This window comes from Manis pentadactyla, chromosome 5, assembly GCF_030020395.1.
Source record: "Manis pentadactyla isolate mManPen7 chromosome 5, mManPen7.hap1, whole genome shotgun sequence".
Classification (NCBI taxonomy): domain Eukaryota; kingdom Metazoa; phylum Chordata; class Mammalia; order Pholidota; family Manidae; genus Manis; species Manis pentadactyla.
Window position 1 is genome coordinate 56,014,983 of NC_080023.1, and position 19,100 is coordinate 56,034,082.

Genomic DNA, 19,100 nt, shown 5'->3' on the forward strand with positions numbered 1-19,100 from the left:
GATTAGGAAGTCATACATAATAAGTACCTACCAGAAGTGACAAGATAAACAATGAGTCTGATGGCTCCTGCGGAAATCACCATTATTAAGATCCCCAGGGTAATCTTTCCAAACCTTGTGAGTTTCATTGCTGTGTTTCTCTGTTCTGAGCAGAAGGGACAGGAAAGTAATTGTTAATGTGAGCTAGGTATAGGACACACTGAGAAATAGGTATAGACTTAGTATTAGTGTAAAAGTATTATTTTACATTAATTATAATTTCAGTGGATGGCTTAGCATGGATAACAACATGGAGAACTAGTAAATATAATGTTGGGCTTGCTTATTTTTCAACACATATAAATAATGTAATACTAAAAATCAAAATTCATTCATTCATTCAGCAAATTTTTACAGATGTCCTAATATGGGCTAGGCACAGTTGTAGAAACAAGGATCTCTTTCCTTATGGAGATTATGTTTTACTGAAGGGAGATAAACAGTAAACAAAGAGCATGATTAATAAATAAAATGTTTAAATGGAAAACAGATATTAAGTGCTGTAGGGAAAGTAGAACTAGCTAGGTAAAGAAGATCAGAAATGTGGGAGGGTATGTGAGATGTGGTGGTGGCAGGATGCAAATTAAAGATTAAATATTGAATAGGTCAGGTTAGGCTTACAGATAAGGTAAAATCTGAGAAAACTTGGAACAGGTGGAGGTGTTAGCCCTACAGATACCTGGAATGTTCCGGGTAGAGGCAACAATCTACAAAGTCCCTGAAGGAGGGGTGTGTCTGGAAAGGCATGTTTGGAGGGGCAGTGTGGCTGGAGCAGTGAATGAGAGGAAGAGTACTAGGAGAGTAATTCTGACAGCATGACCCAGATCATATAAGGCCTTGTGGGGCATTGTAATAATTTTGGCTTTTTCTCTAAGTGAAGTGTGAGCTTTGGAGGGCTTTGGGCATAAAACTATAATGATCTGACCTACTTTCTCAATGGGATTCCTGTGACTGCTTTGAGTAAAGTAAATTATATAGAGCAAGGGTAGAAGAAGAGTGACAAAATAGGGAATTATGGTGATAATTCAAGCACAAGATGATTTTGGCTTGGACCAGAGTGGTAGAGATGGAAGAAATGAGCAGGGGTTGGAGTTTGGATGTTTTTGAGCATAGTATTGACAGGAGTTCCTGATGGAATTTGACTGGGGAGGAAGAATCAAGGGTGGTTTCCAATTCTTTAGCTTGGTGACCTGAAGGAGGGAGTTGTGATCACCTGAGATGAGAAGGCTGTTGATATAGCAGGTTTTGAAGGGATGATTATGAGGTCAGTTTTGTTATTTTGTATTTTGAATATTCCTTAGTCATCAAAGTGGAGATGCAGGTTGGATATGCAAGTCTGGAGTTTGGTATAGAGTTCTGGGCTGGTGATATAAATTGGGCATTCCTCAATATATAGATTAGGCTCTGGGGCTAGATGAGATTTCTAAAGGAATAAGTGTAGATAGAGAAAAAGACCAAGATATGATCACCAGGTACTCCCATCCTAAGAGATTTCGGAGAGGATGAAGACCAAGCAAATGAAACTGAGAGGGAGCAACCAGGGAAGGTAGGAGGACAACCGAGAAAAAGGCGTGGCAGTCAAATAAGTTTATCAAGGATGACAAAAGGGATCACCTCTGTCAGATGTTGCTGATTGTTCAAATAAGATGAGCAAATGAGTACTGAAAATTGATCAATGGATGGGTATTTTAGGGGTAACTGGTAACCTTGATACAGGTTTAGGAGTAGAAGGGGCATGAGAATGGTTAGAGACAGTTTGAAAGAAAATGGACGTCGAGGATCTGGAGACAGTGACCACTGACCACTCTTTCAAAGATTTTGCTGAAAAGGGAAGTAAAGAAATGTGACTATACATGGTGAAGGAAATGGGATCAAGAGAAGTTTTATTTTATTATGGAAAACTTTACACATGCATAAGAATAGAGAGAATAATTTAATAAACCTCCATGTATCAGTCACACAGATTTAATAACCATGTACATTTTGCAATATTTCATCTACTTTTCTGAAGCATTTAAAATAGTTACAGAAAATAATTGCATCATGACATTCACCCCTAATACTTTTCCATCTAAAAATTAAGGGCATTTAAGAAAGTGCCCATTGTGATACCTAATAAAATTACCAATAATTCCTTACTGTCCTCTAATACCAAGTTCATATTCAAATATCTTTAGTTGTCCTCAGAATGTCTTTTTACAAATTTCTTTTTCTTTTGTTGTTGAACAGAAGTCAAATAAAAATCTCCACATTGCATTTGGTTATCATCTCCTAGTTATTTAATCTAGAACAATTTCCATACTCCTTTAAAAATTTTTGATGACATTGACTGATTCAAGATATTGGGTCACTTGTCCTATAAAATGCTCTAAGAGAATGAGTAAACGTATTTAAAAAAAATTTTTAGTTAAATGTTTTATGACAGACTCACATGCAGTTGTAGGAAATAAAGACCAGGTACTGTGTACAGTTTTGCCCACCGGTAACAAATTGCAAAACTATAGCATAGTATCATGACCAGGATATTTACATTGATGCAGCCAAGAGAGTTAACATTTCTGTCACAATGTCCCTCATGTTGCCCTTTTAAGCTGTACCCACTTGCCTCCAGTCCCCTTGCCCTCTGTAAGTCCTAGCAACCACTAATCGGTTCTTTTTTTCCATAATTTTGTCATTTCAAGAATGTTATATAAATGGAATCATACAAAATGCAACTTTTTGGATTTTGCTTTATTGCCCAGCAAAATTCTCTGGTGATCATTAAGGTTGTTGCATGTATCAGTAGTTTCTATTTAAAAATGTTTAAAAAAATTGCTGGGAAGTAATTAATAACATAGGTGTACCACAGTTTGTTTAATCATTTACTCATTGAAAGACAACTGGCTTGTTTTTACTTTTTAGCTGTTAAGAATAGGGGGCTATAAACATCTGTGTACAAGTTTTTGCATGACTTTTGCAAGTCTTTGTTTCTTTAGGATAAATTTGCAGAGGTGTACTTGCTAAGTAGTATGGCAGCTGTATGCATAATTTTTAAGAAGCTACCAAACTGGTTTCCAGAGTGGCCTCAGCATTTTATATTTCTACCAGCAGTGCTTAAGTAATTCAGTTCTTCTGCATCCTGGCCAACATTGCTGTTGTTTGTCATCACTATTTTTAATTTTAACCATTCTGATAGATATTTAGAGACATCTTGTGGTTTTAATTTGCATTGATTGATGCTGTTGAACATCTTTACGTGTGCTTATTAGTTATCCATAGAGCCTCTGAAATGTCTGTTTATATCTTTTGCCTGTTTTCTAACTGGGTTGTTCTTTTTTTACTGCTGGGTTTTGAGAATTGTTTATATATTCTAGGTAATAATCCTTTGTAGAATTTGTGTTTTGCAAATTATTTTTCTCCAGTTTGTAATTTGTCTTTTCATCTTAACAGTCTTCCATAGAATACATTTTGATGAAGTCCAATTTCTCCGTTTTTCCTGTTACAGATCATACTTCCCTGGGACTTTGTTGTAGACAACCATGTCATCTGCAAATAGGGTCAGTTTTATTTCTTTCCAATCTGTTTTTATTTCCTTTTCTTATAGCTCTGGACAGAATTTTCATCACTGTGTTAAATAAGAATCATGACAGTGGATGGTTTTGACTTGTACCTGATATTAGAGAGAAAGCATTCAGTCTTTCACCATTAATTATGAAGTTATCTGTAAGTTTTTTGTAGACGTATGTTTTCAAGTTGAAGTTTCCCTCTAGTCCTATTTTTTCTGAGTTTTTGTCATGAAGCAGCATTGAACTTTGTTAAATACCTTTTTTTTACATCAAGTGATAGGTGGTTTTTCTTTTTTAGTCTGTAAACATGGTCAATCATACTGACTTTTAAAATATGGAACCAGCCTTGCACCTCTGGTATAAGCCACACTGGACATTTCTTTTCCTGGGCGTTTTTAAGTTATAACTTCAATTTCCTTAGTAGTTATGAGTCTATTTCAAATGATCTGTTTCATATTGGATGAGTTGGGGTATATTACGTTTTTTTATGGAATTGGTCCATTTTTGTCTAAATTGTCAAATTTATGCATGTTGACTTGTTGGTAGTCTTCCCTTGCTGTCCTTTTGATGTCTACAGCGATGAAGTTATATTCCCTGTTTAATTCCTGCTGTTGGTAATTTGTGTCCTTTTATTCTTTGCCAGCCTTCCTAGAGGTTTGCCAATTTTAGTAATCTTTTCTAAGAACCACTGTATTATTTCGTTGATTTTTTTCTGTTCTGTTTTCATTTAATTAATTTGTGTACTTTTTTTCATTTCCATCCTTTTACTTTCTTTGGGTTTCGTTTACTCTCCTTCTAGTTTCTTGCAGTAGGAGCTTAAATTATTGATTTGAAACATTTCCTCTTTTCTATTGCATGCAGTTAGCCATAAATTTCCATCACACCATTGTTGTAGCTGTGTCTCACAAATGTGATATGTTTTCTTTCCACTTGCATTCAGTTCAATGTATTTTTTTTTACCGTCCTTTGAAAATTTTGCTTTGACCTATGGATTATTTAGAAATGTGGTATTCAATTTCCAAGTGTTTTGAGATATTCCTATTTTTTTTAACTTCTGTTTTTGATTTGATTCTGGTTGGAAAACATACTACATATGATTTAGAATTATTTTAAGTTTGTTAAGGTTTGTTTTATTGCACTGAATACGATCTATCTTGGTATATGTTCCATGGGCCCTTAAAGTGAGGATTTCCTGCTGCTGGTGAAATTTTCCATAAATTCTGATTAGATCCTACTGTTGGCATTGTTAAGTTATTCTATATCCTGTGTCTCTGTGTTAGATGTTTAACAATTGAGAAAGGTGTTGAAGTCTACAAGTATAATAATTTCTAATTTCCCCTTTCAGGTCCATTGATTTTTTTTGTTTATTTCACATATTTTGCTGCTGTCTTGTTGGTACACACACTTTTAGGATTGCTGAGTTTATTGTGTCTAGTAATTTTCTTTTGCTCTAATGTCTACTTAAGCTGATATTAATATAGCTACTCCTGCTTTCCTTTGAATAATGTTGTATATCTGATACTCATTTTTCCATCTTTTTACTATTAACCTGCCTATATTATTATCTTTGAGGTAAGTTTTTTGTAGACAACATATGACTGGGTTATGTTTTAAAATCTATTCTGTTAATATCTGTCTTTTACTGGTGTACTTAGACTATTTACATTTAGAGTAACTATGAGTGCTTTAGGACTTAAGTTTACCTTTTAATGCCTTAATCAAAACAAACTTCAGAAGCTCTGGGAGTTTGTTCATTATTATTCAGATGCATGGGGCTGTTATAGGTGTCAGATGATATACACAGCTTGGGAACAGTAGTTGGACAGGCTAAGAGAATAACAATGATAAAGCTTTTAGGATAAACTATCATATTATTTCTGAATTGGGAGGCAACTTTAATGCATCCATGTTTCAATACTGTTAAATATTTTTCTTTGGCATTTACAGATGTGGAGGAAATGTCTCTTTAGAAGTTAAATAATTTGTTTATTGAGCATTTTCTATGTACAGGGCATCATGCTAGGCAAGGCATGTACAGTGACAAGGTCACTAATAAATGCAAGAACTATAAAAAATTAATTTTGTTTTATATACTATATTATTATACTATCTTGCAAGTGTACTAACATTAAGTACTAGTTTGCAAGGGCTGTCATAACATTGTACCACAAACTAGAGGTAGCTTCAGCAAAAATTTATGTTCTCACAGTTCTGGAGGCTAAAAATTTGAAATCAAAGTGTTGTTGGCACATTTATTTCTCCTGAGGCCTCTCTTCTTGGTGTACAGACCACTGTTATTTTCTCCTTGTGTATTCCTGTGGTCTCTCCTCTGTACATATCTGTATCCTAATTTCCTCTTCTTATAAGGACACCAGTCACATGGGATTAAGGCTTACCTTAATTTAATGCCTCCTTATAACTTAATTACCTCATTAAAGACCTTATCTCCAAATACAGTCACAATCTGACGTACTAAGGGTTAGGATTTCAACATATGAATTTTGAGGAGATGCAGTTCAGCCCAAACATATTTTTGCATTTTATGTTTGGTTTATATATAGGAATATAAATGCTTCATACTTATAATGCCAGCATAGTATAAACCTTCATATTTACAATTATTAATATAATATAAATGATTCATATGTACCCATAGTATAATGTTCCTTGATGCTTATATATTTGTGTGTGTATAAGATGTTTTTGTTAGATATGTAAACATACATTGAAATGACTGTATTGCATATTGATTAGTTTGGAACAGCTACATTAAATTGAGTTTTATTTGCAACAAAGTCAAATATCCACAAGGAAACTTATTTTTAATTAGTTAAAAGTCATTCCTTGAACAGATGATATTCCTTGAAAAGGAATCCACAATGCAGGATAAATTTCCAAGTCTTAATCTTTAGAAATTTCATTTTACATAAAAAAATACTCAGATCATTTAAACATATATTGTCCAAATTATGTTTGCATCCTGCACATAAAACTTAGTATCCCAATATTTCTACGGAAATAAAATGCTCATGAACTTTTTTGGACCATAATACAATAAAATAAACCTGAAAAGACACCCACTCTGTAAAAGTTTAGAGAAAAACACTTCTCTATCTGTCCAACTCATTTATTGAGTATATAAGTACTATTTAAGTAGAGTACTGTTTAAGTTTTTAGAAAAATGAATAATTAAGTGATATGGTAAAACCCTGGTAACTTAAATTCCTGTAGTTGAATATGTTATCCTAAAGCATCCTCTTCCATTCCCACAGGTATATGTTAGCAAAGTTTGCTCAGCACAGCTTGCCATGGAACAAACCTCAATGAAAATGGAGTGTGAAATTTGATGTGGCAAATATTTGGAGAATATTTGGTTTTATTCTCAATTGTGTCCTAATAGATCCAATTATATAAAACATGCTGTTTTTATAGATCAAATAATTGAATATTGGCAATTTACAAAAATTCAGCCACGTCATTCACTGTTTCTCCTTATTTGTCTATAAGGTGATATTAAAATGAATCTTATAAACAAGAGTTTGTTTACTAGGGAGGTTGTTTGACTTCAGGATTCCTTCCAACATAAACTTTCTAGAATGAGAGACGCATAGCCTTTAGGAGCTGGAAGGAACTTTGCAGATCACCCATTTCAGTTTCCTAATTTTAAAGAGGGAGAAATTGTGGGACAATATCTTCTCTTTAGGACATTTCAAATCTAGGGAAGACAATCATCCTAGGTAGAGTTTTCTCCTTTGTTTATTATCAGCATATTTAGGGTTAGGGTTAGAGTGAGGATTAGGATTCTTTCCTGATCTCCAGAAGGAAAATTAAGTCATATAGGCCACCCTGCCATGCAACTCCTACTTATCTTACAGCCAAAATCTAAGATCACTATAGTGACTTAACAGTTTGATTCACAAATGTAAAATTAGGGTAAATGAATAAAAATTAATTTTAACGGCAAATGAACTGTGTGTATTTCTTTCATTCTCTCCTGAGTTTTCTAAGATGCAGATGTTCTTCCTTCTTGCAAAGGGTTTTATTGATTTGGAAAGTATTGTGTATATGTGTGTGTGCATGTGTCAAAATTTAGAAGGAAAAGAAAAACTTGTCAAGATCCAGATTATTTTCTTTAAAGTAGTCTCTGTAAATAATACCAGACGTTATAAATTCCATTTTCCCGAAGTGTTATTTTTACATAGAATGCTGATTGAAAAACAGACTACTTATTAAACAGAAACTGGGTATTGGGTAGTAGCTGATATGATGAAAGAAAAACTTGTCTTGATTTCAGTAATATGTCTTAAAATTTCAAGGTGTTTTATTTATGCAACAAGTGTATCCTGAAGCCATTCTGGTGTAATAATAAGGTGGAAATGATACTGAGGATTATTTAGTGATGTCAGAAAGACTGGCTTGCTGATGAGTTGCTCTTAAATTATTCTTTGGAAGGATGAAACCAGGGTCTGTCTAATATTATTTTTCACATATTGCATATGGAGCATAAGTAGCTGAGGAAGTTACATGGACATAAAACACATTAGAGCCAAGATCAAACATTTTTACTAGATTTTTAAATTAAATCATAAGGAAAAGATTTCAGGCATTCTCCTACAGCTAATTAAGCTACATATTAATGTAAAGTAACTAATTATTAAAACTATTTATTGGGAATTTACTTTTTACTCTATGCTTTTCACCTAGAATCTAAATGTTGGCAAGATAACACAACCAGAGGTTATCCAAAAATATTATTAAAAATATGGGTCAATCTCAATGGGTTGATCAAGACTTGCATGTTTTTGGAGTGCCAAGAAAGACTGCAATGTGCATATGAACATTTATCTTTGTGTGTAAATTTGATTAACTTCAGCATCAAAATAGAAATGATTTGTCCATTGGTGAGTGCTATGGAACCAGCCAGCACATTTCTTTGACTTTCAGGTCAATTGCTATTTGAGCAAATGGCTATGGGGAAGGAATAGAATTCCCTCTTACTGTTCTTGTTTCTTTTCCAACCAAAGTATCAAATCACACCACTAAAAATGTATAGCATTGAAATCATTGTGATGTTAAAATAATTAAAAATTAAGACCTAAACTTATTTCTACCACTTTCTAGAGGCAAAATAGTGTATTGTGGACATTGATATTAATGTCTCTATATCAACATACATTATCAGAAAGAGACACACAGAACTATCTTGTGTTTTTAAAATTTTCGAAGTGGAATAATCTTTTAAGAAGTAAAATCCCCCAATTTTACTTCATTGTTTTAGCAATTATACAGATACTTTTCATGAATGTTCTAATTGTGTTAGAAAGATTTCTCACAAATTAATAAACAAAGCACGCTGAGGATTAAAACATTTCAATCATTCTTGTCCTTTTGTTTAAGATATTCACTGATCTGATTTTCATATAAATTTAAAAAAATTTTAAATGCAAATAGAGCTACTTTAACTAATTGAGTTCCTTCAGAAAAGTCCCCCAAGGAGCAATGGCTAGCCCTCCTGCTGCCCACACCCCCAGAGACCTACCTGCCTTACAGTGGTGTCCAAAACAGATTTGCCCACTGTCTCCGTGGAGAGTGTACCTTTGCCCTCTTCTCAAGCGGCATGCAGCACAGTCACTGGCCACCTACTTAGCTTACGAGATCCTGTGACTTTCATGGCTTTTATGATGATAACACTACTTACACAACTTTTCATCTTCAAAGTGCCTTCAGAACACTCAGTAATTTTACATAAGTAAAAACATGAACTGTACATTCTGCTCCATAAGTAATACATAACATATGGCCCAAGTGGAGGCAAAATTTAAAGCTCTCAGTTGTGACTGAGTAAGCAATAGGGTCACCTGTTTTGAGAAAGACTGAGTCTTCACTCGGTTTTGCATTTTGTGAATACAGAGATGAGCAGCTGCTCTTCTCACGCTCTAGAATCCACTTCCAAAGGTTGTGGCAGTTTCTTTATTGCTTTTTGGTGGAAGCACAGTGGCTTTCCAAGTTCTAACCCTCCACTAGGACCTGAATGCTCTCCAACTCATAACTCTCTGGCCTCCTTCAACCCATATATTGTCCTTTCATGAATTCTTCCCTGAAATTTTTACTGCAACCTTAATACTAGCTCATTAAAGAATTTTTCATTCCCTGATATCCAAATTTTTTATTAAAAGTATATATGGGTTAAACCAGTAATTTTCCAAAGATTTGGATAGCATTCGGGTTGTTAGCAGCTAGTTTAGATATTGATGTAGAGAATAGATAGGACACATCCTGCTGATTAGCTCCCTGGAAGAGGAAGAAATTTGCCACAGGCCAGGGACCTGCAGTAGGGAGAGTCCAGTTACTCTGAGAGAAGGCTTTCTTGTAACAGTCTTTGTTAAGCGACTCAACCTTATTGTATGATTAAGTAGAATTGTTGTTCTACCTAGTCTATCTTTTCCTTCCCAAAACATATGAAGGGAAAGATAATCAGAAATCTTACTTGTATTGGAGTGAAAAAGAACCATAATGTTAGTTCTTATATCAGTTATTATTATCAATGAGCCCTTCATCAGATATATTTACATTCTTTATAAATGTTCACTTTAATTGTATTCATTTGAGCATTCCAGACTCTACGCTTTTGCCCTTGTCTTCAAAATATCTAGTATGTTCTTCTCACTGTCATTTGTCTATGTTAATCCTGCTCATCCTTTAAGGTTGGTTGTCTTTACTTTCTCCATGTGGGCTTCTGAAAATATATTGCTTTATCATTTGAAGCTCACAAATTCATGGGATCTCATACCTTGCTGAGTTCATTGTGCTATCATGGTGCTTAAGCCCTTGAGTAGAGAGATTTCACAGTGTACCGAGGCAGAGAGACCATGAGGTAGCTTTGTTGACAGTGACTGAGAGTAGTGGGGGATAGTAGTGCATTTATTCTATGCTTCTAAGAATTGTGTCAGAAAGCTGACTGACCTGTCGGATATTATACCAGCAGTTAGCAGCATGATCTATTGAGTCTGAATCGGAGACAAGATGGGAACCAGACTTCTGAGAAGACAGGTGTGAAGGGTTGATAATTCCTGCAAAGCACATGGGGCAATGTGCATCTCTGGATATGGCAATCTGGACAGATGATGACTGTAGATCAGCCCCTCTGCCCCAGTGTTTTGACACTATGTAAACTGGGTCATCTGCAACTTTAGAGAAGGGGGAGGGATATGTTACAATGATTAGAAAAGCCCAAACTATCTAAGAAAATCCTGAATTGGCTAAATCTACAAAGAAAAGAGTATATAGTGGCTGCTGTTAGAATGGGGGCTTGAAAGACAGATGTAATTAAGAAAATTACTTTTTGGGGGAGCATACTTCAGTTTATAGCAAGAAAATAGCATTAACAGCTCGGGTAGCAAGTATGAGCTTTAAAAAGAAGTTTTCAGGCTATACAAAAACAAAGAGCCTTTCATTACAGTTTTAGTTCTAAAGCAGTGAGTTACTTAGAATGATTAGGGACGATAACTTTAACAAATTTTATAGAAGAAAGATCCCATAGAAAGAGGTTATATGAAAGCTAGAACTTAAAATTTCCTTTTAAATTCCATAATTTTATGTGTTTGAAAGTGTTTTCCTAGATATCTAGCATTTGTGATTATGTATGCTAGAACACTTACAAAAAGCAAAAAACACTTTTTCTTATTTCAGCAACCATTGGACCGAAATGAAAAAGGTTTAAAAACTAATTTTAAAATGAAGATTAGCTAATACATTAACATATAAACTAAATGAAAACTTAAAACCTTTTTATGATTTTCACAAAGCAGCATAAAATGATGCTAAAGATAAGACATAGAGTGAATAAGACAGAATATAAAATTGTTTTATATTGTTGGGGGTAGTCATAAAGGGGATGTGACTGCAGGTTGACCCAGTCTATATTTGTTGATAATAAAGGATGTGAAGACATAACTCTTGAGAATCTAGATCATCAGAACATGCTGATTTCCATAATGTGGAGGGCACTAGTGGGAACATGACTTATTATAATGAAGATGAAAATATATTTAGGTAGTGTGATTGTTAGGTTGAAATCTCATGGAGTTTGAGAAATAAAAAACAATAATACTTGCATGTGAAAAATTCAAGTCATATTAAGAATTAGTTTCTAAAGGTAAGTATATATGCTTTAGAATCTGAAAACCTGCCTTCAAATCCTAGCTCCACAATTTACCAGCTCTGTGATCTTAGACGTTTTACTTCTCTGAACCTTAGCTTCTTCCTCTTAAAAATAGTTGTAATAATAATAGTACCTCTCCTGGGTTTATTACATGGGGGACGAGGTGGTTAGTAAATGCTTCATAAATGTCAACTATTAAAACTTTGTTATTATCGTTTTAAATTGATAATTTCAGATCATACTTTCAGCGCTTAGAGTATCAGTCACCTTTGCTTGGTCTACTGTCATACATTATTTTCCAAAAAATCCTGGGAAAAATGGAATATTTGCTTCCAAGATTTCTATTTATCAAAGACAAATACTTCCCGTAATGAAGTAGAGCAGTTAGGAAATGTGTGCAATTTCTAGATTAAAATAAACTTTAATAGCTGAAGCATAATTTTAAAATTGGTCAAATCAAGAGACTGAAAACAGTTTTCACTGGAGTAACCCAGCAAATTGGCTTATGGGGAGGGTCCTAACAAAACCACTGCCAGGGAAAACAGATATTCTTATAAAACATTTTGATCTGGAGCAAGTTTTAACGGATAGAAGAATTTTTGGATAATCTGTAGACCTCAATAGTTAAGATCAGCCTGAAAATGTTAATTACCACTTTAAATGTATGAATGTTAGAATTCAGAGAAATTACATCTACTTTGTAAGTTCTACCCAAATGAGTTTTGTAATCATGTAACAAAAGCTCACTTCATAATATTGTAGGTATGCTTTATTTTTACAAAAGAAAGGGATCTAGAGGCACTTTTTGTGGAAACTTATTTTTTCCCCACTAATTTAAGGAAAGTACATTGCTTAATGTGCATGTGTAAAAAGAGAGATGTAATGTTAGCCTCACCTAATGAGAAAATGTAAATGTTGGTAGCAAAGAGTATGGTCTTTAAAGCTTTCACACCTTTAATTTTTCCTGATCAGGTTTTGTTTGGCATGAATTCTGAAAAGGAGCTCAATACAATTCTTTCAAAAAAGAGAGTCTTTATTTAACTACCCAGCCTGCCTGAAGGCGATGGAAATCCTTTACCTAATAGTATTGGGAACTCCAAATGTGAGAAGATTTTTCACTTTCTGCTAAAAAGTGTGTTTCTTTTTTTGAGTGTGATTAGATCTTTAGAAAAAGATATCTTGCTTAAAATTAAAATTTAAACTAAGGAATATGAAATAAGCTTTCAGAATATATAGCTGGTTGTGAAATGAATTATCTGATTGTGTATTGGCAGAGCAAAAATTACCACAAAATTTTTTTTGGCTCAGTTATTTATTTATTTTTTTTAGAGGGCACCTCTCATATTTATTGATCAAATGGTTGTTTACAACAATAAAATTCTGTATAGGGGACTCAATGCACAATCATTAATCAACCCCAAGCCTAACTCTCAACAGTCTCCAATCTTCTGAAGCATAACGAACAAGTTCTTACACGGTGAATAAGTTCTTGCATAGTGAATAAGTTCTTACATGGTAAACAGTACAAGGGCAGTCATATCACAGAAACTTTTGGTTTTGATCACGCATCATAAACTATAAACAATGAAGTCAGATATGATTATTCATTTGCTTTTTATACTTGATTTATATGTGAATCCCACATTTCTCTCTTATTTTATTTTATTATTTTTTTTAATAAAATGCTGAAGTGGTAGGTAGATGCAAGATAAAGATAGAAAGCATCAGTTAGTGCTGTAAGAAGGCAAGTGTAGATGATCAGGTCTGTGCCTATGGACTAAGTATTAATCCAAGCTAGACAAGGGCAACAAAACATCCACGGATGCAGAAGATTTCTCTCAAAACAGGGGGGGTGAGGTTCTAAGCCTCACCTCTGTTGACCCCCAATTTCTTACCTGATGGCCCCCCTGAGACTGTGCCTGTCTTAGGTTGTTCCTCCCTTGAGGAATCTTACCCATCTCTGGCTAACCAGCCATCTTCCGGGGCCATACACGGAAATGTAAATTTGGTAAGTGAGAGAGAAGCAATATTCTTTGAAAAGGTTAGCTTTTTACTTCTTTGCAGATTTATGCCCTGTGGCTTCTATGCCCAGAACTTGTCTTGAGGTATCTTTATCGCTTGAGGTATTATGATAGTCGGTAACTTTAAATATGAGGCATGAATTCTACTAAAGGGCTGTAATTAGGAAGGAAGAAGAAAAGCTATAGAAGTAGCAGACAGAAGAAAACATGAGAAGATTGATTATTTCTTTGACATAACTTCTTGTAGAGTAACGTAAGCATGTATAAGTTTTAACAAACTACTAATTAGATTGCATACACACATTAACAGAATAGGAATACAGATACATAACAAAAGCAGACCTACAATTACCGGCCATATCCAGTGAAACCAAGAAAACCAGTTGGGTAACCCAGGCATTTGTGAAAACTTATCAATAATATGATGGATATTGTCTAACTGGTTTTGAATAGTTTGAGAAAAACCAGACAAACTTAAACAACACATTCCTGGAAACTGTTCACATCCCATATGTTCTTTTAACAATGGATAGTCTATAGTAGCACGATTTTGAAGCACTGCAACTCGCACTTCTCCTAACTCTTGGTTCCGACAATATAGAACTAGTCAAATTTGTTGTTTTACTATATGTACAGGCCAGCTTAGATATCTCCTTCTGCATTCCAATGGCAAGTCCAGGAACTGGCAGGATGAATGCAGCTACAACTGCAATAGCACCAGGATCTTTGCTGAAGCTTTTTGATGGTCATCTTCTGGAATGACTCTTCCAGAGGATGTTGATGTTGGAAGTTCCTCTTCATATCGTACCTTAATTCGCTTTCTGGGTAGCCAAATTAGGCTTTGATCCTCTATAAAAACACAAACAAACCCTTTGCCCAAACTTTCATATGACCTTTATACCGTTGTGAAGAACCTATTGGAGACCAACACACAGGAACTGCTTTTTTCTTTAGAGAAAGAAATATTATCAGAAAAATGCACTTCCATAGCTGATCATCCGACACCCTTTAAAAGATCAAAACTAAGGATATGTAAAGCATGCATTATTCATTGATTTGCAGTTAATTTTATCCTATCAGTGAGTAACCCCCCCTTTTTTTGTTATCATTAATCTACAATTACATGAAGAACATTATGTTTACTAGGCTCTCCCCTACACCAAGTCCCCCCCACAACCCCATTACAGTCACTGTCCATCAGCATAATAAGATGTTGTAGAATCACTACTTATCTTTTCTGTGTTGCACAGCCCTCGCCTTTACCCCAGCCCCCACATTGTACATGCTGATCATAATACGCCCTTTCTTCTTCCCCGCCCTTATCCCTCCCTACCCTCCCATTCTCCCCAGTCTCTTTCCCTTTGGTAACTGTTAGTCCATTCTTGGGTTCTGTGATTCTGCTGTTGTTTTGTTCCTTCAGTTTTTCCTTTGTTCTGATACTCCACAGATGAGTGAATCATTTGGTATTTGTCTTTCTCTGCTTGGCTTATTGGACTGAGCATAATATCCTCTAGCTCTATCCATGTTGTTGCAAATGGTAGGATTTGTTTTCTTCTTATGGCTGAATATATTCCATTGTGTATATGTACCACATCTTCTTTATCCATTCATCCACTGATGGACACTTAGGTTGCTTCCATTTCTTGGCTATTGTAAATAGTGCTGCAATAAACATAGGGGTACATCTGTCTTTTTCAAACTGGACTGCTGAATTCTTAGGGTAAATTCCTAGAAGTGGAATTCCTGGGTCAAATGGTAAGTCTATTTTGAGCATTTTGAGGAACCTCCATACTGCTTTCCACAATGGTTGAACTAATTTACATTCCCACCAGCACTGTAGGAGGGTTCCCCTTTCTCCGCAACCTCGCCAACATTTGTTGTTGTTTGTCTTTTGGATGGTAGCCATCCTTACTGGTGTGAGGTGATACCTCATTGTGGTTTTAATTTGCATTTCTCTGATAACTAGTGATGTGGAGCATCTTTTCATGTGTCTGTTGGCCATCTGAATTTTTTCTTTGGAGGACTGTTCAGCTCCTCTGCCCATTTTTTAATTGGATTATTTGCTTTTTGTTTGTTGGTGTATGAGCTCTTTATATATTTTGGATGTCAAGACTTTATCGGATCTGTCATTTACGAATATATTCTCCCACACTGTAGGGTTTCTTTTTGTTCTATTGATGGTGTCCTTTGCTGTACAGAAGCTTTTCAGCTTGATATAGTTCCACTTGTTCATTTTTGCTTCTGTTTTCCTTGCCTGGGGAGATGTGTTTGTGAAGAAGTTGCTAATGTTTATGTCCAAGAGATTTTTGCCCATGATTTTTTCTAAGAGTTTTATGGTTTCATGACTTACATTCAGATCTTTGATCCATTTGGAATTTACTTTTGTGTATGGTGTTAGACAGTGATCCAGTTTCATTCTCTTACATGTAGCTGTCCAGTTTTGCCAGCACCATCTGTTGAAGAGACTGTCATTTCCCCATTGTAAGTCCATGGCTCCTTTATCGTATATTAATTGGCCATATATGTTTGGGTTAATGTCTGGTGTCTCTAATCTGTTCCACTGGTCTGTGGCTCTGTTCTTGTGCCAGTACCAAATTGTCTTGATTACTATGGCTTTGTAGTAGAGCTTGAAGTTGGGGAGTGAGATCCCCCCCTGCTTTATTCTTCTTTCTCAGGATTGCTTTGGCTATTCGGTGTCTTTGGTGTTTCCATATGAATTTTTGAACTATTTGTTCCAGTTTGTTGAAGAATGTTGTTGGTAATTTGATAGGGATTGCATCAAATCTGTATATTGCTTTGGGCAGGATGGCCATTTTGACGATATTAATTCTTCTTAGCCAAGAGCATGGGATGAGTTTCCATTTGTTAGTGTCTTCTTTAATTTCTCTTAAGAGGGTCTTACAGTTTTCAGGTTATAGGTCTTTCACTTCTTTGGTTAGGTTTATTCCTAGGTATTTTATTCTTTTTGATGCAATTGAGAATGGAATTGTTTTCCTGATTTCTCTTTCTATTGGTTCATTGTTAGTGTATAGGAAAGCCACAGATTTCTGTGTGTTAATTTTGTATCCTGCAACTTTGCTGTATTCCGATATCAGTTCTAGCAGTTTTAGAGTGGAGTCTTTAGGGTTTTTTATGTACAATATCATGTCATCTGCAGATAGTGACAGTTTAACTTCTTTACCAATCTGGATTCCTTGTATTTCTTTGTTTTGTCTAATTTCCATGGCTAGGACCTCCAGTACTATGTTAAGTAACAGTGGGGAGAGTGGGCATCCCTGTCTTGTTCCCGATCTCAGAGGAAAAGCTTTCAGCTTATCGTTGTTCAGTATGATTTTAGCTGTGAGTTTATCATATATGGCCTTTATTATGTTGAGGTACTTGCCCTCTATACCCATTTTGCTGAGAGTTTTTATCATGAATGGATGTTGAATTTTGTCAAATGCTTTTTCAGCATCTATGGAGATGATCATGTGGTTTTTGTCCTTCTTTTTATTGATGTGGTGGATGATGTTGATGGATTTTCGAATGTTCTACCATCCTTGCATCCCTGGGATGAATCCCACTTGGTCATGGTGTATGATCCTCTTGATGTATTTTTTAATTCGGTTTGCTAATACTTTATTGAGTATTTTTGCATCTACATTCATCAGGGATATTGGTCTGTAATTTTCTTTTTTGGTGGGGTCTTTGCCTGGTTTTAGTATTAGGGTGATGTCGGCTTCATAGAATGAGTTTGGGAGTATTCCCTCCTCTTCTATTTTTTGGAAAACTTTAAGGAGAATGGGTGTTATGTCTGATAAAATTCCAAGGTAAATCCGTCTGGCCCGGGAGTTTTGTTCTTGGGTAGTTTTTTGATTACCGCTTCAATTTCTTTGCTTGTAATTGGTTTGTTTAACTTTTGTATTTCTTCCTTGGTCAGTCTCGGAAGGTTGTGTTTTTCTAGGAAGTTGTCCATTTCTTCTAGGTTTTCCAGCTTGTTAGCATATAGGTTTTCATAGTATTCTTTAATAATTCTTTGTATTTCTGTGGAGTCTGTCATGATTTTTCCATTCTCCTTTCTGATTCTGTTGATATGTGTTGACTCTCTTTTTCTCTTAATAAGTTTGCCTAGAGGCTTATCTATTTTGTTTATTTTCTCAAAGAACCAGCTCTTGGTTTCATTGATTTTTTCTATTGTTTTATTCTTCTCAATTTTGTTTATTTCTTTTCTGATGTTTATTATGTCCCTCATTCTGCTGACTTTAGGCCTCATTTGTTCTTCTTTTTCCAGTTTTGATAATTGTGATATTAGACTACTCATTTGGGATTGTTCTTCCTTCTTTAAGTATGCCTGGGTTGCTATATACTTTCCTCATAAGACTGCTTTGGCTCCGTCCCACAGAAATTGGGGCTTTGTGTTGTTGTTGTCATTTGTTTCCATATATTGCTGGATCTCCATTTTAATTTGTTCAATGATCCATTGATTATTTAGGAGCATGTTGTTAAGCCTCCATGTGTTTGTGAGCCTTTTTGTTTTCTTTGTACAATTTATTTCTTGTTTTATACCTTTGTGGTCTGAAAAGTTGGTTGGTAGGATTTCAACCTTTTGGAATTTACTGAGGTTCTTTTTGTGGCCTAGTATGTGGTCAATTCTGGAGAATGTTCCATGTGCACTTGGAAGAATGAGTATCCTGTTGATTTTGGATGTAGAGTTCTATAGATGTCTATTTGTTCCATCTGCTCTAGTGTGTTGTCCAGTGCCTCCGTGTCCTTACTTATTTTCGGTCTGGTGGATCTATCCTTTGGGGTGAGTGGCATATTGAAATCTCCTAAAATGAATGCATTGCATTCTATTTCCTCCTTTAGTTCTGTTAGTATTTGTTTCACATATGCTGGTGCTCCCGTGTTGGGTGCATATATATTTATAATGGTTATATCCTCTTGTTGGACTGAGCCTTTTATCATTACGTAATGTCCTTCTTTATCTCTTGTTACTTTCTTTGTTTTGAAGTCTATTTTGTCTGATACTAGCACTGTAACCCCTTCTTTCTTCTCTCTGTTGTTTGCATGAAATATCTTTTTCCATCCCTTGACTTTTAGTCTGTGCATGTCTTTGGGTTTGAGGTGAGTTTCTTGTAAGCAGCATATAAATGGGTCTTGCTTTTTTATCCATTCTATGACTCTGTGTCTTTTGATTGGTGCATTCAGCCCATTTCCATTTAGGGTGACTATTGAAAGATATGTACTTATTGCCATTGCAGGCTTTAGATTCATGGTTACCAAAGGTTCAAGGTTAGCTTCTTTAGTATCTTACTGTGTAACTTAGCTCACTGACTGAACTGTTTTAAACCCTGT

The 19,100-nt window shown here is 35.1% G+C and overlaps 1 pseudogene; it reads right to left on the reverse strand.

Annotated features, from left to right (window-relative positions):
• Nucleotides 1–10,667, reverse strand: part of LOC118928665 (transmembrane protease serine 11C-like) — a 55,077-nt pseudogene extending 44,410 nt beyond the window's left edge.
• Between the last annotated feature and the right edge of the window lie 8,433 nt (nucleotides 10,668–19,100).